The 26,351-nt window shown below is 43.3% G+C and overlaps 1 protein-coding gene across 7 annotated transcripts in view; it reads right to left on the reverse strand.

Annotated features, from left to right (window-relative positions):
• The window catches only part of TUT4 (terminal uridylyl transferase 4), a 128,582-nt gene extending 104,480 nt beyond the window's left edge, over positions 1-24,102 (reverse strand). For 6 of the 7 annotated variants that reach the window (XM_016193134.2, XM_060206210.1, XM_060206207.1 and 3 more), the window contains exons 1-2: positions 24,047-24,102; positions 23,513-23,681 (exon numbers count right to left, since the gene is read on the reverse strand). The gene's annotated coding sequence lies outside the window, so the exon portion shown is untranslated. Of the gene's footprint in view, positions 1-22,735; positions 22,757-23,512; positions 23,682-24,046 lie in introns of those variants that run through there. The other variant, XM_060206206.1, reaches the window with a different exon arrangement.
• Positions 24,103-26,351: the final 2,249 nt, after the last annotated feature.

Below are 26,351 nucleotides of genomic sequence, written 5' to 3' on the forward strand. Positions count from 1 at the left end.
CAATCCCCTGGCTCCCCACCTGTAGGGGAGTCACTTCACAAGTGGTGAAGCAGATCTACAAGTATCTTTCTCTCCCCCTCTCTGTCTTCCCCTCCTATCTCCATTTCTCTCTGTCCTATCCAACAACAATGACATCAATAACAACAATATAACAATAAAAACAAGGGCAACAAAAAGGAAAATAAATAAACATTTTAAAATTGTGTTTATATACCACAGAACTTAAGAAATAAAATAAAATAAAATAAAATAAAATAAAATAAAATAAACCATTCTAGCAAATGTGATACCATGGCTCAACCCTGGGACCTCACACCTTCAAGTCCTGTATTCAACCCCAGAAACTCAAGCTCTATGTTAATTACTCTCATTAAAATAGTGAGAGGTGGGAGTTGGGTGGTGGCACAGTGGGTTGAGTGCACGGACCGGTGTAAGGATCCCAGTTCAAGGCCCCGGCTCCCCACCTGCAGGGGAGTCGTTTCACAGGCGGTGAAGCAGGTTTGCGGGTGTCTGTCTTTCTCTCTCCCTCTCTGTCTTTCCCTCCTCTCTCCATTTCTCTCTGTCCTATCCAACAATGATGACATTAATAACAACAATAATAACAACTACAACAAGGGCAACAAAAGGAAATAAATAAATATTTGGAAAAAAAAAAAAAAAGACAGTGAGAGGTTTAAAAGAACGACCCAGGAGTTGATTAAGTGGATAAAAGCACAGGACTGGCAATCATGAAGTCCTGAGTTCCAGACCAGACACTGCATATGCTGGTGGGGGAGGTGGCACAGTGGGTAAGACATTGACCTCTCAAGCAGATATTGCAAATGCCAAGAGTCATCATCTGGTTTTCCTTCTCTCCTCTTGCTCAGATAAATAAGGAAGAAAGAGTAAATGGAACTGTCTTCTTTATGTTAAGTTAGTTTTGTTAATAGAAATTATTTCAAATTAAATTACCTAGATGCTCACCCAAAATCTGCTTATCTAGGTTTCTGGGTTAGTCAAATCTTTTCTGGTTCATCTGGATAAATAATTTTGGTCACTTTATTCACTGGCAAAGGTCAAACAAACACTTTCATAAGCAATTTGCTGGTTATAACAGCCTAAGTCTACCAACCCTTCTGATGAGTTCATCTGGGTTGCCAAATTACACAACCCACACTTTACTTTTTTTTATCTAAATAACCAACCAGGAACAACAAAAGAGTCACTTTGTGTGCGCCCCATAGAACCTTGCCCTCAACTTAGATCAACAACAGTAGAGAATGTTCTTCATCCTCCGAAGGGAGGATGGACAACATACTCTGTGCTACACCTGAGGAAGATGGGTCGATATTGGGGCAGCTTGGAATGTTCCTACTCATGACCAGAGAATGTGATGCAGAGGTCACAGAGGCTCCTAAGCTGAATACGGGCCCCAGACCAAATCAAATCGATGGGGTGTACAGACAACAATATTTATACCCCTTTCCCATATTAGGGAGTTACTCTCTTCCCTGATCCAACTTTCTGGTCCTTTTCCAGCCATGACATCATCTCCTCAGGCAATAACTTGGATCTACCTGCATATCAGATTTCAGGCTCAGGGGAAAAAAGAAAAAGAAAAAAAAAAAAACTAGTATAGCCACAAGCCCTTTGGAATATAACTAAAATATGCCTACTAGCTATCTACAAAACGGAGGACCCCCCAACTCTTCATCTGCACTATTCCAGCCTTCAGGTTCATGATTGTTCAACAATTTGTTTGGTTTTGTATGTTAACTCTCTTTTCAGTCACCAGGTTCCAGATGCTACCATGATGCCGACCAGACTTCCCTGGACAGACGACCCCACCAATGTGTCCTGGAGCTCTGCTTCCCCAGAGCCCTTCCCCACTAGGGAAAGAGAGAGACAGGCTGGGAGTATGGATCAACCTGTCAATGCCCATGTTCAGCAGGGAAGCAATTACAGAAGCCAGACCTTCCACCTTCTGCATCCCACAATAACCTTGGGTTCATACTCCCAGAGGGTTAAAGAAAAGGAAAGCTATCAGGGGAAGGGATGGGATATGGAGATCTGGTGGTGGGAATTGTGTGGAGTTGTACCCCTCTTTTTTTTTTAATTTATTTCTTTATTGGAGAATTAATGTTTTACATTCAACAGTAAATACAATAGTTTGTACATGCATAACATTCCCCAAATTTCCATTTAACAATACAACCCCCACTATGTCATTTATCATCCTTCATGGACCTGTATTCTCCCCACCTACCCACCCCAGAGTCTTTTACTTGAGTGCAATATGCCAATTCCAGTTCAGGTTCTACTTGTGTTTTCTTTTCTGTTCTTGTTTTTCAACTTCTGCCTGAGAGTGAGATCATCCCATATTCATCCTTCTGTTTCTGACTTATTTCACTCAACATGAATTTTTCAAGGTCCATCCAAGATCGGCTGAAAACGGTGAAGTCACCATTTTTTACAGCTGAGTAGTATTCCATTGTGTATATAGACCACAACTTGTTCAGCCACTCATCTGTTGTTGGACACCTGGTTTGCTTCCAGGGGAGTTGTACCCCTCTTATCCTATGCTTTTGTCAATGTTTCCTTTTTATAAGTAAAATAAAAAATAACCAAGCAAGAACTCTCTTTATATTAAGAATTCTGTGATGCAAGATGCAACAGAGTATTCTCATTTTTCTATTACCACAACAGTTCATGAATCACACACCTCAATTTTTTTGGTGGGCCTATGAATATCTTTTTTTTTTAATGTTTTATTTATTTATTCCCTTTTGTTGCCCTTGTTGTTTTATTGTTGTAGTTATTATCGTTGTTGATGATGTCGTTGTTGTTGGATAGGACAGAGAGAAATGGAGAGAGGAGGGGAAGACAGAGAGGGGGAGAGAAAGTTAGACACCATAACTTAGTTTAAGTACAGAAGTAATTGCAGTCTCCATATATGTGTGTGTATCATATTAAATAAAACAACATATTTTTTTAAAAATACTCAAAAGAGAGCCAGTGGAATAGCTTGCTTGGCTTGGACAGTGCTCTGCTTTGCCACATGTAAGACCCAGCTTCAAGTCTGGCCTCCATCTCACTAAAAGGAGTTTCAGTGCTTCGGTGTCTGTCTGTCTGTCGAAAATAGAAAAATACCTAGAAATGCTAAAACAATTTTGAGAAGAAAGAACAGAACTGGAGGCATCACACTCCCAGATCTCAAATTATATTATCGGGCCATTGTCATCAAAACTGCTTGGTACTGGACACACTGACCAGTGGAATAGAACTGAGAGCCCAGAAGTGAGCCCCCACACCTATGGACTTCTAATCTTTGACAAAGGGGCCCAGACTATTACATGGGGAAAGCAGAGTCTCTTCAACAAATGGTGTTGGAAACAATGGATTGAAACATGCAGAAGAATGAAACTGAACCACTGTATTTCACCAAATACAAAAGTAAATTCCAAGTGAATCAAGGATTTGGATGTTAGACCACAAACTACCAGATACTTAGAAGAAAATATTGGCAGAATTCATTCCCGCATAAATTTTAAAGACATCTTCAATGAAACTAATCCAATTACAAAGAAGACTAAGGCAAGTATAAACCTATGGGACTACATCAAATTAAAAAGCTTCTTCACAGCAAAAGAAACCACTACCCAAACCAAAAGACCCCTCACAGAATGGGAGAAGATCTTTACATGCCATACATCAGACAAGAGTTTAATAACCAACATATATAAAGAGCTTGCCAAACTCAACAACAAGACAACAAATAACCCCATCCAAAAATGGGGGGAAGACATGGACAGAATATTCACCACAGAAGACATCCAAAAGGCTGAGAAACACATGAAAAAATGCTCCAAGTCTCTGATTATCAGAGAAATGCAAATCAAGACAACAATGAGATACCACTTCACTCCTGTGAGAATGTCAGACATCAGAAAAGGTAACAGCAGCAAATGCTGGAGAGGGTGTGGGGTCAAAGGAACCCTCCTGCACTGCTGGTGGGAATGTCAATTAGTCCAACCTCTGTGAACAGTCTGGAGAACTCTCAGAAGACTAGAAATGGACCTACCCTATGACCCTGCAATTCCTCTCCTGGGGATATATCCTAAGGAACCCAACACATCCATCCAAAAAGATCTGTGTACACATATGTTCTTGGCAGCACAATTTGTAATAGCCAAAACCTGGAAGCAACCCAGGCATCCAACAACAGATGAGTGGCTGAGCAAGTTGTGGTATATATATACACTGGAATACTACTCAGCTGTAAAAAATGGTGACTTCACCATTTTCAGCTGATCTTGAAAAATTCATGTTAAGTGAAATAAGCCAGAAACAGAAGGATGAATATGGGATGATCTCACTCTCGGGCAGAAGTTGAAAAACAAGATCAGAAAGAAAAAAAAAAACCACAAGTAGAACCTGAAATGGAATTGGCGTATCACACCAAAGTAAAAGACTCTGGGGTGGGGGTGGGTGGGTAGGGAGAATACAGGTCCAAGAAGGATGACAGAGGACATAGTGGGGGCTGTATTGTTATATGGGAAACTGGGGAATGTTATGCATGTACAAACTATTGTATTTACTGTTGAATGTAAAACATTAATTCCCCAATAAAGAAATAAAAAAAAGAAAATAGAAAAACACATCATGCTTTTTCTAATAATCCAGTATCTATCTAAAAAGAAAAAGAAAACAGGGCTGGGTGGTGGTACACCTGGTTGACTGCACATGTCATAATGCCCAAGCCAATGGTTCCCACCTGCAGGGGGAAACCTTTGTGAGTGGTGAAGCAGTGTTGCTGGTGTCTCTCCTTTATCTCCCCCTACCCCCTCAATTTCTGGCTCTCTCTATCTAATAAATAAGATATTTTTTAAAATAATAATAAAATAAAATGAAAACAGTTGAGTTGTGGGGACCAGGTAGTGGTGCACCTGGTTAAGCACACATTATCACCATGCTTAAGGATCTAGGTTTGAGCCGCCACTCCCCACCTGCAGGGAGGACACTTCATGAGCTTCAGGTGAAGCAGGCCTGCAGGTATCTATCTTCTCTCTCCCTCTATATTTCTCCTCTCAATTTCTGTCAAGTAAAAGTAAATTTAAAAATAAAATGGCCAGTTATCCGGGAGGCATGGCCATGAAATAACTGGGACCAAATAGCCTCTCCTCCCAAAACAAAAAATAAATACAAGAGACCCAACTGAAGTCATAATCTACAGCTGAAAGTTCTGCAGCCTCAGGTGGGTGCTCGCGAAAAGGGGTGCGGACTGAAGAACAGCAAAGTCTAATCAGAGCTCCGGGCAGCACCAGCACTGAGCTATGCCATTCTGGCAATTTCACTTTAAGCAGAGCAATCAACTAATATTGTTCCTAGTGCCAGAAGAAAAGAGAGGGGCTTAAAACCTCTCAGTCTTTGACTGGGGGGGAGGTAACCTTCTGGATTTAAGGCAAGGATACAACATAAAACAGGGCGTTCTGATCACAAGACAGCCCAAAGCAATCCCCACCCCATCCCACCCAAGGCAGATCATACAAAAAGAAAAACCTAGAGATCACAATAGCACCACCTGCTGGCCATCAATAACCTGCACAAAAAAAATGTGCAAGCAGAGAAACAGCCAAGTGTACTGTATCAGCCAAACAGAAATGAAACAGCAAGTCCAAGGACTTACAAACTTAGAGAGACTCTCAGAGAGACAGACTACAGAAAGCTCACTATGAGGACTCTCCAAAATTTAAGCAAGAATTAAAAGAGCATGTTATTATGGAATTAAAACACACAAGAGAGGAATTTGTAAGAGTTCACTAAGAAACTTCAAATCTTGAAAGGGCTTCAGTCAGAACTCTAGGGACACTCTAACTGCAATCCATTCCCAGGTAGAAGGCTTAGGAAGTAGGTTCATACATTCAGAAGAAATAATCTCCAATCTAGAAGATACGGCCAGCCCACTCTTTCAATTCAAAGATGAGGGAGAGGAATGGTTCAGAAAGACGGAAGCAAATCTCTGTGGAATTGCAGATTCCATCAAGAGATCAAATATAAGAGTGATAGGTGGGAGTCGGGCAGTAGCACAGTGGGTTAAGTGCACATGGCACAAAGCACAAGGACCATTATAAGGATTCCAGTTCCAGCCCTCAGCTCCCTACCTGCAGGGAAGTTGCCTCACAAGCAGTGAAGCAGGTCTGCAGGTGTGTCTACCTTTCTCTCCCCCTCTGTCTTCCCCTCCTCTCTCCATCCTATCCAACAATGACAACAACAATAATGACTACAACAATAAAAAAACAAGGGCAACAAAAGGGAATAAATATATTTTTCTTTGAAAAAAAATTTTAAAAAGTGATAGGTATATCTGAGGAGGAGGACAAGGCCAAAGGCCCAGAGTCCATTTGCAGAGCAATTTTAGCTGAGAACTTCCCTCACTTAGGAAACAATCAGAACATTCACATTCAAGAGGCATAACTATCACCCAGATTTATAAATAAAATAAAATAAAATAAAAATGCCAAGGCACATTATTATAAAACTATCAAAAGTTGATGACAAGGAAAAAATTTTGCTGGCTGCTAGGGAAAGGAAAGAAGTTACATACAAAGGCAGAGCTAGAAGAATTTCATCAGATTTCTCTTCTTTTCTTTATTTCTTTTCTCTTCTCTAGAGGCAAGGAGAGAGTGGAATAGCATATTCAAAGTTCTAAAGGAGAGGGAATTCCAGCCCCGAATATTGTTTCCTGAAAATGTATCCTTCAAATATAAGGGAGAAATAAAGGTTTTCTCAAATATTCAAGAACTAATGGAATTTGCCATAATCAAGAACTGAGTCCCACAAGAAAGGAGGAACAAAGGAATACAGGTTCCAAACACCAAGTTACAGATGCTACCATGATGTCAACCTGACTCACCCAGTTAGATGATGACCTCACCAATGTACCCTGGAACCCCACCTCTCCAGAGCCCTGCCCCAGTAGGGAAAGATAGGGACAGCCTGGGAGTATGGATCAAACTGTCAATGCCATGTCCATCAGAGAAGCAGTTACAGAGACCTCTCACCTTCTGCACCCCATAATGACCCTGGGTCCGTGCTCCCAGAGGGATAAAGAATAGGAAAGCTTCCAATGGAGGGGATGGAACTCTGGTGGTGGAAAATGTGTGCAATTTCACCCCTCTTATTCTGTGGTTTTGTCGATATTTTCTATTTTTTATTTTATAAATAAATAAAAAGTAAAAAGTAAAAATAAAATGGAAAAAATGGTCTCCATGATCCATTGTGCTAGCAGTGAGCCCTAGTCATAACCCTGGTGTCGGAAGGAAGGAAGGAAGGGAGGGAGGGAGGGAGGGAAGGACGGACGGACGGGAGGGAAGAAGGGAGGGAGGAAAGGAAGAAAATAGTTGAGTTAGTTTTGTGCAGTGAAGAAAATAGCTGTTAGTTTTATGCAGTGTTTGTTCTGATAAGAATAAAATATACATGTACAAGCTGTGAAATACCAGTAATTTCACATGAAATCAAATGTTCTCACTTTCGAATTTAAAACTGGTGTTGCACAATATGAAGATAAACAGTAAAATTTACACTTAGTAATTTAAATAATTTAGATGACATTCAAAAGTAAATTTATGGGGGGGCAGGCCCACCTGCAGCACAGACACTTCACAAAGGGTGAAGCAGGTCTGCAGGGGTCTTGTCTTTCTCTCTCCCTCTTGATCTCCCCTTCCCCTCTCAATTTCTCTCTGTCCTATTGATTAAAAATAGAGAGAGAGAGAGAGAGAGAGAGAGAGAGAGAGAGAGAGAAAATGGCCACCAGGAGCGGTGGGTTCATAGTGTCAGTACCAAGCCCCAGCAACTGAAGGCAAAAAAAGGGGGGTGGTGGTAAATGTAACAATTCCAAAACAAATTTAAGAGAAAGACCACAGAATAAAAAAAAGCTTTATATTTTAGCAATATTAATGACACTTGTTTTGGCTTTATGAACAAGAGTTTTAACAATTTCATTAAGCAGGTTATATAGGTCAACCTGCATTTGTTTAGGTAGACAAAAAATAAATCTAGAACTTATTTCAACAAAGATGATTTGTCAAAATTTATTATTCTTCAGCACCATATATATAAAGTTGGGGATGTAATAACTAGGTGGTGGTGCACAGCTTACAATGCAGGAAGACCCAGGTGCAAGCCTCCACCTGCAGAGGGTAGGAGTCCTTTCTCCTTTCTTTCCCTCTCTATTTTTCTGTCTCTATCAAATAAATAAATCTTTCCTCCTTTTTTTTTTTTTGCCTCTAGGGCTCGGTGCCTGCACTACGAATCCACTGCTCCACTGCTCCTGGAGGCTTTGTTATCATTGTTGTTATTGTTATTGCTTTTGTTGTTATTGGACAGGACAGAGAAATCGAGAGGAGAGAAAGACAGACACCTGCAGACCTGCTTCACCACTTGTGAAGTGGCCCCCTTGTGGGTGAGGAGCCAGGGGCTTGAACTGGGATCCTTATGTGGGTCCTTGAGCTTCATGCCATGTGCCCATGGCACTATAGCACGCCCCCCCTTCTTCCTTCCTATCTCTATCTGAAAAAGCCAGCCCAGAGCACTGAAGCACCAGGGACAACAAATAGATAGGGGAGGACACAGATGGCCTCAAGTTCATGCCCCAGGGCAATGTAAAAAAAATGCTTTTAACAGTATCTCTAGCTCTCCCATTTTGCAGAAAATGACAAGTTGATCCTAAAATCCATAGCAACTTACAAGAGACTCTAGTAACAGTCAAATTTTGAAAAGCAACTAAGAGGAAGACATTTCTGAACTTCAAAAACAACATAAAGCTATGGTAATTGAAACTGAACAGCACTAGCATAAGGCCACATATGATAGATCCATAGAGAATCCAGAATCAACTGAGTATCCAAAAATACACAATCTTTTACGGTCAACTGATTTCTAATAAAGGCAACAAAGCCACTTAACAAGAGAAAGAACAGTTTTATCAGGGAGCCCAGTGATCACCTGGTTGAGTACACTACAATGCACAAGAACCCAGGTTCAAGCTCCTGGCCCCTCATGTGCAGAGGGAAAGCATCACAAGAGGTGAAGCAATGCGGAGGTATTTCTCTCTCTAGCTCTCCTTCCCTCTTGATTTCTCTGTCTCTATATAATAAACAATAAACAAAAGGGAGAGAAAGAAAGAAAGATTTTATCAATGAAGGGTACTGGGACAACATGCAAAAGAATCAAGTTGAACCTCTATCCTACACTAAATATAAAATTAAATCTAAATAGATCAAAGACTTGAATGTAAAAGCTAAAATTATAAAAGTGTTAGACGAAAGCATTTTGGTAGTCTTGGGTTAGGTAATAATTTCTTAAGCATGACTCACAAAGCACATAAATAATCAAAGGAAAAATAGATAAATTTGACTATCAAGAGGGTCAGGCAGTAGCGCAATGGGTTAAGTGCACATGGCCTGAAGAACAAGGGCCGGCAGGATCTCTGAGCCCCCAGCTCCCCACCTGCAGGGGGGCTGCTTCACAAGTGGTGAAGCAGGTCTGCAGTGTCTATTTTTCTCTCCTACTCTGTCTTCCCCTCCCCTATTCTCCCCATTTCTGTCTTATCCAACAACAATGACATCAATAATAATAATAATAACCACAACAATGTTAAACAAGGGCAACAAAAGGGAAAAAAAAAGCCTCCAGGAGCAGTCAATTCATGGTACAAGCACCAAGCCCCAGGAGGCAAAAAAAAAAAAATATATATATATATATATATATAAATCAATCAAAACTGAAAACTTGTGTTTCAAAAATAGTAAAACAAAAAAAAATAGCAGCTCCTCAAAAATTAAATATTAATTATCATCAAGCATTTCTACTTTTGGGTATATGAGAAAAAAGTGAAAGGGACTAACTAGAACAGATTTTTACACCTACATTCACAGCAGCATTACTTCACAATAACCAAAAAAACAGCAACAACTAAAGCGTCTATTAAGAAACAGATGAACAAGGGTGGGAGTAGGTAGCATAAAGGTTATGCCAAGAAACTCATGCCTGAGGTTCCAAAGTCCCAGGTTCAGTCAATGACACCACCATAAGCCAGAGCTGAGCATTGCTCAGGTAAAGAGAAAAAAAGAGAGAGACAGATAAACAAAATGTGGTATACATATACAACAGAATACATCTCAGTTGAGGCTGGGCAGTGGCTAGTCAGAAAAACTGACACTGCCATGCTCAAAAGTCTGGGTTCAAAGCCCTGATCTCAGTTTCATGCAGGGTAGAGCAGTGCTGCAGGTATAGCTCTACCTCTCCTCTTCTATTTCTTTGTATATATGGAAGAAGGGGGAATGTGCACCTAGTTAAGCGCACATAGTACAAAGCACAAGGACCAGAGCAAGGATCCGGGTTGTAGTCCCCAGCTCCCACTTGCAGGGAGGATGCTTCCAATTAGGACTGCTTTGTCAGGCATGCAACCCAGGTTAAAGTTGATCCCCACTACACCAGGTAAAACTTTGGTGTCGTGGTGTCTTTCCCACTAGGTCTCTTTTTTATGTTGGGGGGGGGGATTCTAATACATGCTACAGTGCTATAACATCTTGAAAGTAGTAGGCAGTCTGGGAGAGAGGAAATGGAGAGTTGTTGCTTAATGGGTAAAGGGGTTTGATTCACTAAAAAGTCTAAATATAAATGATGGTGATGGTTGCAAAATATTAATAATCAACGAATGTGCATCTTATATGTTCAAAATAAGTAACACATTTACCATAATGTTTTAAAGATTTTTATTTATTTGTTGAGAAGAGATGAGAAAAAACTAGAGCACCTCTTTGAGACATGTGAATGGTGGGGACTAATCTCAGGTTCTCATGCCTTCATGTTCAACACTTTACCCATTACATACACTGTCCAGTTATTAATTAATGGTGCAGGAAATGAACACAGGGTCTTGCAAATGAGTCCTATCACCACTGAGCAGCCTTCCCAAGTCAATTTTTTTTTTGCCTCCAGGGTTATTAGTGGGGTTTGGCCCCTGTGGCCATTTTTTTCAATTGGGGGGGGTGGTAGGACAGAGAAATTGAGAAGGGAGGAAAAGACAGAGAGGGAAGAGAGACACCTGCAGACCTGCTTCACTGCTTGTGAAGCGACCCCCCAGGTGAGAAGCCAGGAGCTGGAACCAGGATCCTTGAGTGATGGATCCTACGTGCGCTTAACCTGGTGCACCACTGCCGACCCCCCAAAGATCTCTTTAGATGAGTGTTTGCTACCTTAGGATATATCCCCAGGAGAGGAATTTCTGGGTCATAGGGCAGGTCCATTTCTATCCTTCTGAGAGTTCTCCAGTCATTCTCCACAGGGGTTGGAAAACTTTATCATACGTTCCCACCAGCACTGTAAAAGGTTTCCTTTACCCCACAACCACTCCAACATCTATTGTTGCTACCCTTTCTGATGCATGACACTCTCACAGGAGTGAAGTACTATCTCATTGTTGTCTTTATTTGCATTTCTCTGATAATCAGTGATTTTGAGCATTTTTTTCAAGTCTGTAAGTCAGAAAGAGAAGTATAAATATGGGATGATCTCACCCATGGGCAGAACAGAAAGGAGAAACACTGAGTTAAACTTGGACTAGTTTTGTGTGTTGCACCAAAGCAAAGGACTCTAGGGAAAGAGGATTGTTGGGGGCGGGGGGGAAGGGTCCTTTCAGATCCTCATACATGGTGATGGAAAAGGACCTAGGCTGAGGGCGAGAATGCTTTTTGCAGATACTTATAAAGTCATCTGCAAACTGGGTGAGAAATTGTACCCATCTGCCAACAATTGTAAACCATTAGCCTCCCAATTAAAACAAACAAACAAAAAACAAGGACAGGCGGTGGCGCACCCACCCAGTTAAGAGCACATAGTACCAAGTGCAACGATTTGAGTTTGAACTCCCAGCTCCCCACCTGTAGGGGGGGCACTTCACAAGTGAAGCAGGTCTGCATGTGTCTATTGTTCTCTTTCCCTATCTTCCCTTCCTCATTCAATTTCTCTCTGTCCTGTCAAATAAAAAAGAAAAAATGGCCTCCAGGAGCAGTGGATTCATGGTGCAGGCACTGAGCCCCAGCGACAATCCTGGAGGCAAAAAAAAAAAAATTTATATACACACACACACACACACACACGCACGCACACGCACACACGCACACGCACACACACGCACATCGCTGGGACTCAGTGCCAGCAGTATGAGTCCCCCACCACGCTTGAAGCCATTTTTTCTTTTCTTTGTTTTTCTTCTTCTAATTTTTATTAGATATGACAGAGAAATCAGAACAGGGAGCTAGAGAGGAACAGAGAAAGACAGACACCCGCAGACCTATTTCACCTCTCATGAAGTAGAAATCCTGCAGGTGGGGAGCAGGGCTCAAACCTGGGTCTTGCACTTGTAATATGGCCCCCAATTGTTCTCTGTCTCTATCAAAAGCTTTTAGGCGGGGGGGGGGGGGGGAATGAACAAATATGGCCACTGGAAACAGTAAGGCACAAGTAATGCCATCAACTAAACTCAGGACCTCATACTTGACAGTTCAACATTCAGTCCAATGCATCTGTGGTCCAGGAGGTGGTGCAGTGGTAAAGCTTTGGACTCTCAAGCATGAGGTTCCAAGTTCAATGCCCAGCAACACATGTGCCAGAGTGATGTCTGGTTCTTTCTCTCTCCTCCTATCTTTCTCAGTCCAATGCACCACCTCTGTCTGGCCCATTGAGAAGAACTCTTCAAACAATATTTAAAAAAAAAAAAAAAAGTACATTTTTTTTATTTATAAAAAGGAAACACTGACAAAAACCATAGGATGAGAGGGGTACAACTCCACACAATTCCCACCACCAGAACTCCGTATCCAGTCCCCTCCCCTGATAGCTTTCCTATTCTTTATCCCTCTGGGATATGGGCCCAAGGTCATTGTGGGATGCAGAAGGTCTGGCTTCTATAATTGCTTCCCTGCTGAACATGGGCATTGACAGATCAATCCATACTCCCAGCCTGCCTCTCTCTTTCCCTGGTAGGGTGGGGCTCTGGGGAAGTGGAGCTCCAGGACACACTGATGGGGTTGTCTAATTTTTAATGGATAAAGTATTTGAAGAGATATTTCTACAAATCAGGAATCTTAGTGGTCAAAAAGCATCTTAAGAGAAGCTCAACATCACTAGTTATTAGGGAAATGCAAATTAAAATCAAAATGAGATACCACTTCATTCACTTAGGAAAGCTAAATTTAAATGAATAAAAAATACTGGTGAAGAATCCTTATATCACTACTGATAGGAATAATAATAATAAAAAAAAACAATAGTCTGGGGGCCAGGCGGTAGTGCAGCGGGTTAAGCACACATGGTGCAAAGTACAAGGACGGGTGCAAGGATCCCGGTTTGAGCACCCCCACACTCCCCACCTACAGGGAGGGGTCGCTTCACAAGTGGTGTAACAAGTCTGCAGGTGTCCCTCTTTCCCTCCCCTTCTGTCTTCCCTGTCCTCTCCCCGTTTCTCTCTGTCCTATCCAACAGCAGTAACAATAATGATAAACAACAAGGGCAACAAAAACCAATAGTCTGTGGAGAATTGGTACTGTCACTTAAAGTTATACATAAGTTTATCAATACCCAGCAGCTGCACTCCTGGGTATATAATCAAGAGAAATTAATCTATACATTCACATAAAAACTTCTACATGTATATTCACAGCAACATTATTCCTAACTGCCAAAAAGCAGAAAGCACTGAAATACCTATCAAATGATGCATGACTAAACAAAATGTGTATCTCCAAAGAATGTAGCATTACCTAGACAGGAAAAGGAATGACATGACATGCTAAAACATGATGAATACAGATAAGCCTTAAAAATATGTTTTGTGAAAGAAGTCAGACACAAAAAGTCACATGCTGTATGATTCCATTAAATGAAATACTCAGAATAGACAAAATCATAAAAAGACAAATTAGTGACCATCAAAGGCCTGGGGGACACAGAAAAAAGAAATGATATCTAATGAGCACAAGGATTCTTGGGAGAAAATGGAAATGTTCTGGAAATTATTTATTTATTATTTGCTTCCAGGGTTATCACTGGGGTTTTGTGCCTGCACTGTGAATTCACTACTCCTGGTGGCTATTTTTTCTCATTTTGTTGCCCTTGTTGTTTATCATTGTTGTTGTTGGATAGGACAGAGAGAAATGGAGAGAAGGGAAGACAGAGAAGGGGAGAGAAAGATGGACACCTGCAGACCTGCTTCACAACTTGTGAAGCGACTCCCCTGCAGGTGGGGAGTCAGAGGCTCAAACTGGGATCCTTAAGTGGCTGGTCCTTGCACTCACGCCATTGTGTGCTTAACTCACTGCGCTACTGCCCGGCCCCCAGAAATTAGTTATTAAGAATGGTTACACAGTCTTACAAGTATATAGTGACTCTATAATTTAACAGGGTTTGCTTTTATGATTTACAATCTTATCTCAAAGAAAAAATAAACTACTATATCCCATCAGTTACCAATGTAATACTACTTCCACATTACCTTGTAGAAACCACTCTGCATTCCAGGTGAGAGGAGAAACTTTCCTCACTTGTAAATAATTTTATATATATATAAAGGGTTGTTGTGAGTATACATCTATGATCTTCAGAAAGGCAGGCAGGGAAATAGCTCAACTATAGAGCATTCAACTTTCTTTTTTTTAAGATTTTTAAAAAATATTTATTTATTCCCTTTTGTTGCCCTTGTTTTATTGTTGTAGTTATTGATGTCACTGTTGTTGGATAGGACAGAGAGAAATGGAGAGAGGAGGCAAAGACAGAGGGAGAGAAAGATAGACACCTGCAGACCTGCTTCACCGCTTGTGAAGCGAGCCCCCCTTGCAGGTGAGGAGCTGGGGACTTGAACCAGGATCCTTGTGCCGGTCCCTGCGCTTTGTGCCACCTGCGCTTAAACCCACTGTGCTACCACCCGATTCCTGCATTCAACTTTCATGTCTGTGTTCCCAGTTGGATCCCCAGCACCACGTGTGCCAAAGTGGTGCTCTGACTTATTTCTCTCTCCCTCTCTGCCTCATGGGAAACTCTTAACATATGTAATAAATTAATCTTTCAGAAAAACATTAGTACATAATAACTATCCAGTTGTTATGTATTGTCATTATAAATCAAATATGCAGGACCAGGTGGTTGAGCACACATGTTACAATGCACAAGCATCCAGGTTAGAGCCCCAGTTCCCAACTGCAGGGGGAAAGTTTTGCAAATGGTGAAGCAGTGCTGCAGATGTCTGTCTGTCTCTCTCCCTCCCTATTTATCTCCTCCTTCCCTCTCAATTACTGACTGTCTCAATCCAATAAAGATAATTAAAATGTTAAAAAATAAATAAATAAATAAAAACAGTGGTCCAGGAGATGGCACAGTAGATAAAGCATTGAATTCCCAATCATGAAATCTTGAGTTCAATCCCCAGAGCACATGTACCAGAGTGATTTCTGGTTCCTTCTCTCTCTTTCTATCTTTCTCATTAATAAACAAGATCTTTAAAATAAAAATAAAAATAAATAAAACATTTAAAACTACCAGGCTATTGTGCAACTTAAAGCTTACCTATTACTTTTCAGAAATAGCCTCCTTTAAAAAATATTTGGTTAATCTTTACTGATGAACACCAAGCTTGCAAGAATGTCTCTCCCTCTGTCCAGTCCACACCCCTCAATGTCCTATCTTACTACCCTCTAGTACCTAAAAGTGGGGCGATGTGAGCGGAAAGGTTTCCTGAATACCCACAACAAGGTGATTCCTTCTAGAGGTATTTTTGTTTCAACCAAAACATATGAACTTGCAAAACAATACTTAAAAAGCAAATAGCCAACCTAAGACTTTATGAGAGCTAAGGCAGTTATCATGGGGCAGGGAGGACAAAACTTTGGTGGTGGGTTTGGTGTGGAACTAATTATGCCCCTACAATCGCATAATCTCGTAACCACTGTTAATTCACTAATCAAAAAGGCAGAGCGGAGTTTTTCTGGAGGCGGGGCTATGGAGCAGCAGCAGCTGTGTTTCTCTCCTCTCCTTTCCCAGGTCAACTAGGAATATCAAAGGAGATCACCTGGGACCGCAACAAGACAGGACTAGAACGACTTTGTGAACCCACCAAATCACCGCCACAAGGTTCCAGATGCTACCATGCCAATCTGACTTCTCAGGGTAGACGATCCCACCAATGTGTCCTAGAGCCCCGCTTCACCACTGCCCTGCCCCACTAGGTAAAGACAGAGAGAGACTGGAAGTATGAATCGACCTGTCAATGCCCATGTTCAGCGGGGAAGCAATTACAGAAGCCAGACCTTCCACCTTCTGCATCCCACAATGACCCTGGATCCATACTCCCAGAGCGATAAAGAATAGGAAAGCTATCAGGGGAGGGGATGGGATACAGAGTGCTGGTGGTGGGAATTGTATGGAGTTGTACCCCTCTTATCCTATGGTTTTTGTCAGTGTTTCCTTTTTATAAATAAATATTAAAAAAAAAAAAAAAAGGAAAGGAAAGAAAAGGAAAGAAAAGGCAGAGCAGTGTCACACCTGACTGAGGACACATTACCATGTACAAGAACCCAGGTGCAAGAAAGAAAGCCAGCCAGCCAAGTGGTGGCTTGTGCACCTGGTGGAGTACACAAGTTATAATGCACAAGGACCCAAGTTCAAGCCCCAATCCCCACCTGCAGGACGGAAGTTTCACAAGTGGTAAAGCAGTGCTGCAGGTGTCTCTCCCTATTTCTCCCTTCCCTCTTGACTTTTTCTCTCAATATCCAATCAGCAATAGAGGACAAAAGAAAACCAGGAGTCAGAAAACATACCTTTAAAGTCAGGGTATGGCTCACCTGTGCTTTACTCAGAACTACATGGGAGCAACATAGCACTGTGGAAAACTACACAAATGATGGAATGCTATCTGTGTCTCCCTTTCTGAAAATGAAGAAGTCAGTTCAAGACCAAGCACCCAATGCCGTAATATAAATAATGGGAAGGAAAAGAAGAGGGGGAAAGGAGAGAAGGAGGATAGGGAAAAGAGGGAGGGTGGATAGGGTAGGGGAGAGAAGGAGACCAGACCACGGCTCAGCACACATTACCATGAACAAGGGCCCAAGTTCAAATCCTTGGCCCCCACCTGCAGGGGGAATGCTTAAGTGTTGTTGCGGCGGTCTGGTGTCGGGCTGCACTGCGGAGAAGAGAGTGGACGTCCAGAGCAAAGGAGTACACAAATCTTTATTATAGGATGGGGGGGGTTTGGTTCAGACCACGTGGAGCCAGCCGGCAATGGCCGTCCCCACTACCTGACCTCGGGGGGAGAGAAGGGGGCGAGATCTGAGAGAGGGGGAGCTGAGAGCCCGGGGGGGGGGGGGGTGAGGGGGCTTTTTATTGAGCGACAACCAGGGGTGACGTGTGGGGCCAGGATTGGTTGAAGGGGGCACTGCTAGGATTTTGTGGGGTGTAGAAAAACCTGGGGGCGGAGACTGCATCAGAATAATTCCTCAGCAACACTTAAGGAGTGGTAAAGCAGTGCTGCAGGTGTCTCTCCCTCTCTATCTCCCTTTTCCCTCTCAAGTTCTCTCTGTCCCTATTCAGTAGATAAAATGTATTTTTTGATATTTATTTATTCCCTTTTGTCCTTGCTTTATTGTAGTTATTGTTGTTGTTATTGATGTTGTCGTTGTTGGATAGGACAGAGAAATGGAGAGAGGAGGGGAAGACAGAGAGGAGGAGAAAAAGATAGAAAGACAGACACCTGCAGACCTGCTTCACTGCATGTGAAGCGGCTCCCCTGCAAGTGGGGAGCTGGGTCTCGAACCAGGATCCTTACATCTTACACCAGTCCTAGCGCTTTGCGCCACATGTGCTTAACCAGCTGTGCTAACGCCCAACTCCCGATAAAATATATTTTAAAAAGGAGAGAGAAAGGGAGTCGAGAGGTAGCACAGCGGGTTAAGCTCAGGTGGTGCAAAGCCCAAGGACCAACGCAAGGATCCTGGTTCAAGCCCCCGGCTCCCCACCTGCAGGGGAGTCGCTTCACAAGAGGTGAAGCAGGTCTGTAGGTGCCTTTCTCTCTTGCTCTCTGTCTTCTCCTCCTCTCTCCATTTCTTTCTGTCCTATCCAACAACAACAATAATAACAACAATGATAAACAACAAGGGCAACAAAAGGGAATAAATATTTTTAAAAAGAAAGAAGAAAAAAGGAGGGGGGGAGGAGGAGGAAGAAGGATGCTTTTTTTTTTTTTTTTTACTAGAGCACTGATGAGCTCTGGCTTATGTTGATACAGAGGACTGAACCTGGGACTTTGGAGCATCAGGCACGAGAGTCTCTTTGCATAACCATTATGCTATCTACACATTCAGGAAGCATACATTTTTTTCCAAACAAGATTTTATTTATTAATGAGAAAACAGGAGAGAGAGAGAACCAGACATCATTCTGGTACATGTGCTGCTGAGGATTGAACTCGGGACCTCATGCTTGAGAGTCCAATGCTTTATCCACTGCACCACCTCCCCAACCACAGGAAGCATACTTCCAATCTCAGCCCAACCACTCACATTTAGTGATCTCACTTTAAAAGACAAAAATTTATATCATGACTTAATATACATAATAACCTTCACAATTTAATAGGCACTTTCAACAATTTCTCTCTCCACTCTATCCATAAATCCTCAATGTCAGGGACCACGGGGAGGAGCACCAAGTCAAGCGCTCGTAGTGCAAAGCACAAGGATCCAGGTTCGAGTCTCAGCTCCTCACCTGCGGGGGGTGTAGGGTGGGGGTGTTACTTCACAAGTGGTGAAGCAAGTCTGCAAATGTCTTTCCCCCTCTCTGTCTTCTCTCTCAATTTCTCTCTGTCCTATCCACCAATAATAACAGCAGAGCATTGGGCAGTAGTGCAGAGGGTTAAGCACACATAACACAAAGCGCCAAGGACCGGCATAAGGATGTCGGTTCGAGCCCCCAGCTCCCCAACTGCAGGGAGCAAGTCTGCAAGAGTCTGTCTTTCTCTCCTCCTCTCTACCTTCCCCTCCTCTCGATTTCTCTGTCCTATACAACAATATCAATAACAATAATAATAACAACCACAACAACAATAAAACAAGGGTAACAAAAGAGGGAAAAAAATTAGTCTCCAGGAGCAGTGGATTCATAGTGCAGGCACCAAGCCCCAGCAATAACCCTGGAGGCAAAAAAATAAAAAAATAAATAACAGCAGCAACAATGGGAAAAAGATGGCCGCCAGGAGCAGTGGAACCGAGCATATAATCCCTGGAGGCAAAATGAAAATAGAGGAATGTCTGCCACATTGAGTTCCTCACTCTCCCCTTATACATCCAGTCATAGCAACATCCCCAAACATCATCTGAGGTACAAAATGGCCTCGAATTTCTTCCCCTCTCCACCTAGCAAACTCCTATTCATCACTCATCTCTTTAGACTTCCAAAATCTAGTATGATGTAATGTATCAGCATTATATGTAGACTGAGTTCTGAAGGAAAGAAATTACCTTCAATAACCCTGTATCTCTAAAACCTAGAGGGATCAGATGTGTGTGTGTGTGTGTTTAAGAGAAAAAAGACCCTTCAGAGGTTTTTTTGAAACATATGAGGATGTCTAGCACAATTCACTGAATAAAATCAGTGTTCAAATAAACTTTAGTTCCCATTTTTCTCCTTTAATTCACAATGTAATTATGAGCATCCAATGAGATAACATGAGATGAAAACAATTTGGAAACCATACACATTACAACACAAATGAAATCTCTCATTTAAGGAAAAATAATTAAAGTACTCATCTTTATACATTTAAACATTTTGGATTTGTAAATTCAATTAGGGGCATTCTGTTGTTTATTTAAACATTTCCCCAAATTAATTAATTAATTAGGAAACTAGAATTAGAGCTACTGAATGTATGCAAAAGATCCTAATTCCTCAAAGATTAAGTCTATGTACTCAACTTTAGTCTAGTCTTTTCCCCTTATCTATTTTGGCTTCCTTAAAAATCACATTTTCGAACAGATTTCTTCTTTCCTTCTAATAGAGACAGAATTTGAGAGGGAGGAAAAGAGGAATGGACACAGAGACAGACCTAGAGGTGTGTGTGAGGGGCGGCAGGTGCCAGCAGCACTCGTAAAGCTTCCCCTGCAGGTGGGGAACTGGGGCCTCCTGTAGGGCAGTGTGTGCGCTCCACCAGGAACACCACTGTCAGAACTCTCTCCTCTTTTCTTACTGGCTCTGGCTGAGGGGGAAGGGGGACTGACACTATCTATGGTCCTCAGAGACCCAGGCGTGAGTCTGTGTTTGCATAACCATTATGCTATCTCCTCTGCTTAGAAAATATTTCTATCTGCAATAATTTAACTGAACTTTGCACCAGTGTTATAAATTCAGGCATTTATATTTTACTATACAAAGTAACACAAAGGCGGGGTTAGTTAACATAATGGTTATGCAAACAGACTCTCATGCCTGAGGCTCCAAAGTCCCAGGTTCAATCTCCCCACACCACCTTAAACCAGATCTGATCAGTTCTCTGTTTTAAAAAAAAGTAACAGCTTTCCTATTCTTTAAAGAAGGGAGGGGATGGGATACGGAGTTCTGGAGGTGGGAATTGTGTGGAGTTATATACCTCTTCTCCTATGGTTTTGTCAGTGTTTCCTTTTTATAAATAAATAAATAAAAAAGTAACAGGACTAATTGGTTGATTGTTACAACATTTCTGAAGGATAAAATTTATTAACATCAGCATTTAGAAGTCTTGTTTAGGGGGGAGCCGGGCAGTAGAACAGCGGGTGGCGCAAAGCACAAGGACCAGAATAAGGATCCCAGTTCAAGTCCCCAGCTCCCCACCTGCGGGGGGGGGGGGGGGGGGGTCGTTTCACAAGTGATGAAGCAGGTCTGTAGGTGTCTTTCTCTCCCCTCTCTGTCTTCCCCTCCTTTCTCAATTTCTCTCTCTCCTACCCAACAGCAATAACTACAACAATAAAAAAAATAAGGGCAGCAAAAGGGAATAGATATTTTTTAAAAGAAGTTTTGTTAATTGTTTCTCTGAAAGCAGAAACTAAATGTAAATGCTTTTCTCTACAGATTCATATTTGACATTCTTCAAAGAGCATAACCTAATGCATGTCAAAGGATAAATTTAAAGTTAAAAAAGCTCTACTCACAGGGCAGGTGGTGGCGCAAGGACCTAAGTTTGAGTCCCCAGTCACCACCTGCAGGGGGAAAGCTTTTCAAGCGGTGAAGTAGTGCTGTAGGTCTCTCTCTCTCTTGCTCTCTATCACCTCCTTCCCTCTCGATTTCTGGCTGTCTATATCCAATAAATAAGATTTTTTTAAATGTTTTTTAAAAAGCTCTTCTCAGTAAAGTGAATCAGCTCTGAGCTAATAAAAATTATTGTAAAGTTTTTCTATTTAACAAATGGTTTTGTTATAAAATTTTACTTTAGTCTATAATTAAGATGCAGACACTATTGTTCTCGGTAGATTAAAATAAATATAATTCTAGATGTAATTTAGAAATTACAAAACTAAACTGAACTTACAAGCACATTAACATTTTAATTTGCCTATATTATTCATAACTTACCCTAGGACAATGAACAACCTCTAGTTTCTTTTTTGCTTTTAATGTTTGTTTTTAAATGTTAGTAACTTTCACTTCCACTTTTGCATAATTTCAAGAAATCTTTTATCTTTATCAAAGGAAACACTGGGAACAGCACGGAATTTTATCTAAATGGACGCTTTTTCTAGTTTCCTTTTGTTGACATGCAATATATGTATTACCTATTTACATAATCATTTAACTTTTTTACTCCCCAAAGTATTTCGATTTTAATATTCTAAAATCTATCTGTAAAAGCATCACGGCACACTTGACAGGAGTAAATTCACTGTCTTAAGCACAGCTTTCTAATGAATCAATGATTTTACAAGTTATGACCAAGTAATAAAATGCAGAGCAGTGTAATAATTGCTAAGGAGACACACAACGGTTCCAGCCAAAAGAAATTTTCAGCGTACAATTTACTCATACATACAACGTTGATAAAAGAAAAAAAAAAAGTCCTGTTTTTATTTTTAAAATCCCATAATCCACCACGTTAGCATGGTCTTCTCTCTAAATTATCATATACAGTTGGGATTACCCTTTTTATCTGCTAATCTCTCTTTCATTACATTAAAAGCAGGAACAGGTTATGTTGTCTTTCCCAAGTGTTACACACATTTTGCTACTACAAGACTTGAGAGTGGGAGGGAATCTTTGGAAACAAAAGGTAATCTGATCCACTCCCGCTAATTACTGAAAAACGCATGCCAACAACACACAATGCAAATTAAATTTCTGGACACCAAGATCCCAAAAGAGAGTAGAACAGCAAATGGGCAAGAAGGAACTACTTTTGTGTCCAAAAATGTATATATATGTATTACCGAAACTGAAATCTCGCTCAAGGTGCAAAATTTGCCTGAAGATCTGATAACCTCCAGAAAAGAAAAATGTTCACAGAGAACGAGGATAAATAACAGCAACGTGTCTGATTCAGGTACGATCAGAAAACCTGACTGATGCGCTTCTTCCAGGTCTGAATATCACATTCTTTCGCAATCCGGATACGGGGGAGGGAGGGCGGTAGAGAGAGAAAGAAACAAAAACACACACACACACACACAAACAAAAAACCACGGACCTGAAACCTCTTGCGGAGGCGTGCACCACGCTCGGCGAGCGCTGTCTGTTTACAAATACGCATCGCACAGTTTCCCACGTCAAAAGCTTTCATTACCGCCGCTCGACTGGGGGTCGGGGTGCGGGGGGCGGGAGCGCCGAGAAGGCGGGCGAGCTGGAAACCAAATCCGGACACCTCTGTGTCTTCTCTCAGCCAAGGGCCGAGCGCAAAGCAAACAGTGTGTTGACCCGCGTGTTCTTGTGTTCGTGTGTGTGCGTGTTCATGTGTGTGTGTGTGTTCGTGTGTGTGTGTGTGTGTGTGTGTTCTCACCACGCGCGTCCCCCTCTAAAGCAGGGGTGGGAGAAAAGGCACATGACAGGCCGTCGTACCGGACCCGAGACAGCGCTCACGACGATCCCGTTAACTCGCGATCCGCACGCCCCCCGCCCCTTCTCCCGCCCGGGTCTGCAGGTTCCGGCCCGGGCTCCGGAGCCCCATCCTCGCGATGGAGTTCGGCCCCCAAAGCGCCCGAATGCTCTTCCCCAGGCCGCCCAGGCCGGCATTCAGACCTCCCCCCGCCACCCCCATCTGTCGCCTCCCCCCCGGGAGACCCGAAGCCCGTCACATCAAAGAAAGAAGTGTCAGGCCCCAAGGGGGCGGCTGCGACGCCCCCGGGCCGGGCCCCCGACACCTGCGGGGCGCGACACCTGAGGAGAGCGAGCCCGGGGCCGCCCGGCCTGCCCGAGCACACCCCCTCGGCACCCCGGGCTGCGCGACGGCCGGCCGGAGCCTCCGTACCTGCGAGGCCCGCGAGCTACAGGCGCGCGCGGCGCCTCCTCATCTCAGTGGCTCCCGCTCCCCCTCCGCCTCCCGCTGCCACCGCCGCCGTCACTGCCGCCGCCGCCGCCGCTGGAGGCCGGGACACGACGAGCTCAAGACTCCAGCGCCATGTCCGCCGCGCCGCGAACTGCATTGTGGGGGGGAAGGGATGGGGAGGGGGAGGAGGGAGAGAAAGAGGAGGACCCGCTGAGGGGAGGGGGACGCGGCAGAGGGGGCGCCGGGGGAGAGGGGGAGGGGAGAAGGGAGACGGAGTTGGGAATGGAGTCCCGAGGGGAGGGGGGTCGGGGGCGGACGCGGAGGCTGAGTTGAGGAAACGCTGAGGGGAGGATTTGAGGGTGCCCCCCCCTCCCGCCCATGCAGGTTAAACCCGCGCGAGGGGGAGGAGGACGGGAGGGGACGGGAGGGGAGGGGGCGTGAGCGCCAGCGGGGGAGGGGCGGCGTTGGGGGAGGGGTGCGGAGTCCAGGAGAAACAAAAGGGGGGCGCGCACTCACTCTAGCGGAGGAAGGGGCGCGCGGGCTCTCGTTAGCCTGCGCAGGGGGCGGGGGCCCCCGCCCCGACCCGGGAGGCGGGGGGGGGCGGGAGGACTCGAGTCTCCGCGGCGCTCCCTCGCGGCTCCCCAGGTCCCGCTGCCAGCCGGGGCCTCGCGGTCGGACGGCGCGGGGATCTCAGCCTGCGGGAGAAGGGCCGGGGTCTGGGCCGGCCTGTGCCGCTCGGGTCTGGCTCCTTGGCTGCTGGGACGAGGACCCCCGAAAGCCACCTCCGTTCCCCTCTTGGAAAGCTGTGCACCCCGGACCCAGGGTGGAAGCGGGACTTGGACGTGACCTTCTGGCCTCACCCCCAGGCCGCATGGAGGAAGCCTCTCCAGGACTGGGCTGGACTCCTGCCTTTTGCCACCAGCCCGCCGAGCCCACAGGAGTCTTTTAAACATGTGGCCCATTTAGGAGTTAAGGAGCTGAGCGGAACAATATCAAGAGCAATCTCCCTGCCCACCCCGCAAAAGATTTTAGTAATCTTTTCTCTAGTTACACTCGAATTTGAAATTATGTACGGTCCATGGGCCCCTTCCTCGACTCTTGCTTTTACTGTGTTAGATTTCTCCTGGGAAAGTCACACGGTCAGGTCAGAGAGAACTTAACGGTTTAAGACCAAGTTCTGGACATGATTAAACCAACCTCTGACCTCAAAGCTGGACAAATCACACAACTACAACTCATGCATTTGACACAAGCTAGGCAGAAAAAAAGATGCAAGAGTGGACACGAAGGTGAAAGGAAGATGCTAAATTTTAGGCATTTAGATGTTACCTTATAAATTATGATTCAGAAACTGGAGCTAGTAAGAGTTTACACAGGGGTATTGTTCTCTGCATAGTCCATCTGCTTCCCAATCTGAAGCTGAGAAGGGAATGAGCCATTCCCCACTAACTGCTAGCTATTGAACAAGGGAATCACATATCTTAGCACTTAATCTTCATACCAATTCCATACTATTGCTCACATTTGTAAATGAAAAACCTAGAGTTCAGAAAAAGAAGTACATTTTACCCCCAACCTGTCTGGTGTCACATGGTTCAGGTGATCTGGTGAATTTTGGGTCTGAAGAGTCTCCCTGGCTCTAGCACCTATCAAGTGAATAACTTAGGGCAAATGCATCTACTATTCTCATCTCAAGTTGTTAAAAGTAAAAACATACTTCAAAGGGATGGCATAAGGAAAACAGCAGGATACAAAATTTAAAGCTTTTTTTTTTTTTTTTTGTCTCCAGCGTTATTGCTGGGGCTCAGTGCCTGCACCATGAACCCACTGCTCCTGGAGGCCATTTTTTCTCCCCTTTTGTTGCCCTTGTTGTTGTAGCCTTGTTGTTGTTGATGTTCTTCAACGTTGGATAGCAGAGAGAAATGGAGAGAGGAGGGGAAGACAGAGAGGGGGAGAGAAAGATAGACACCTGCAGACCTGCTTCACAGCCTGTGAAGCGACTCCCCTGTAGTTGGGGAGCCAGGGGCCTTGAACCGGGATCCTTAAGCCTGTCCTTGCACTTTGCGCCACCTGCGCTAAACCCGCTGCGCTATCGCTGGACCCCCAATTTAAAGCTTTTAAGTACATTACAATGGTACCAACATGTTCTTCACTTTAGTGAGTGATATCAGTGCCCTTAGAGCAAGTTCAATTGAATAAAATAGATTACTTAGAGCAAAAAGCATTGAGCTAAGTGCCTGCAGATAGAAAAACAAACCTGATTCCTGTCTTTAAAAAGCTGACTATTAGGCAAGGAAGGTGAATCTGTTGAACTTCAATGAAAGTAGTAGGTCATATAAATAAAAAGAGGTAAATACAGAGGAGAATATCACAAATTTCACTTGGGTGAGGCTTCAGTGCAAGTGTAGAACAGCTGGACCTTGTAGGCTTGTCTGTTATGTGCCAGATATATGTCTGTGATTAAGAGAAGATCATTTTGTCTGGTGTGTGTAGCAAATAATGAGTCTGGAAACAAAAGCCAGAGAGTCCTAGTGTTTCTGTACTCTTATCCTTTGTAACACCTCTCTCACTGAAACTCAACTTCTATACCTTTACTAAATCTTCCAATCTCTCCCCACCCCACTGAGCTTGATTCCTACTTTCTCTGAAATTTCTACATGTTATTTTATAGGTATGACCACAATATATAATAAACTTAAGAACAAATCATTCTGTTTGTATTCATCATAATGCCTGAAAATGTTTGCAACTATGATCTTATTTCCCATCACAGCAAAGAATGTATAGCGTTATTCCTACATCAGGAATGAAGAATCTTTGT

This window comes from Erinaceus europaeus, chromosome 13 (genome assembly GCF_950295315.1).
Source record: "Erinaceus europaeus chromosome 13, mEriEur2.1, whole genome shotgun sequence".
Lineage (NCBI taxonomy): Eukaryota > Metazoa > Chordata > Mammalia > Eulipotyphla > Erinaceidae > Erinaceus > Erinaceus europaeus.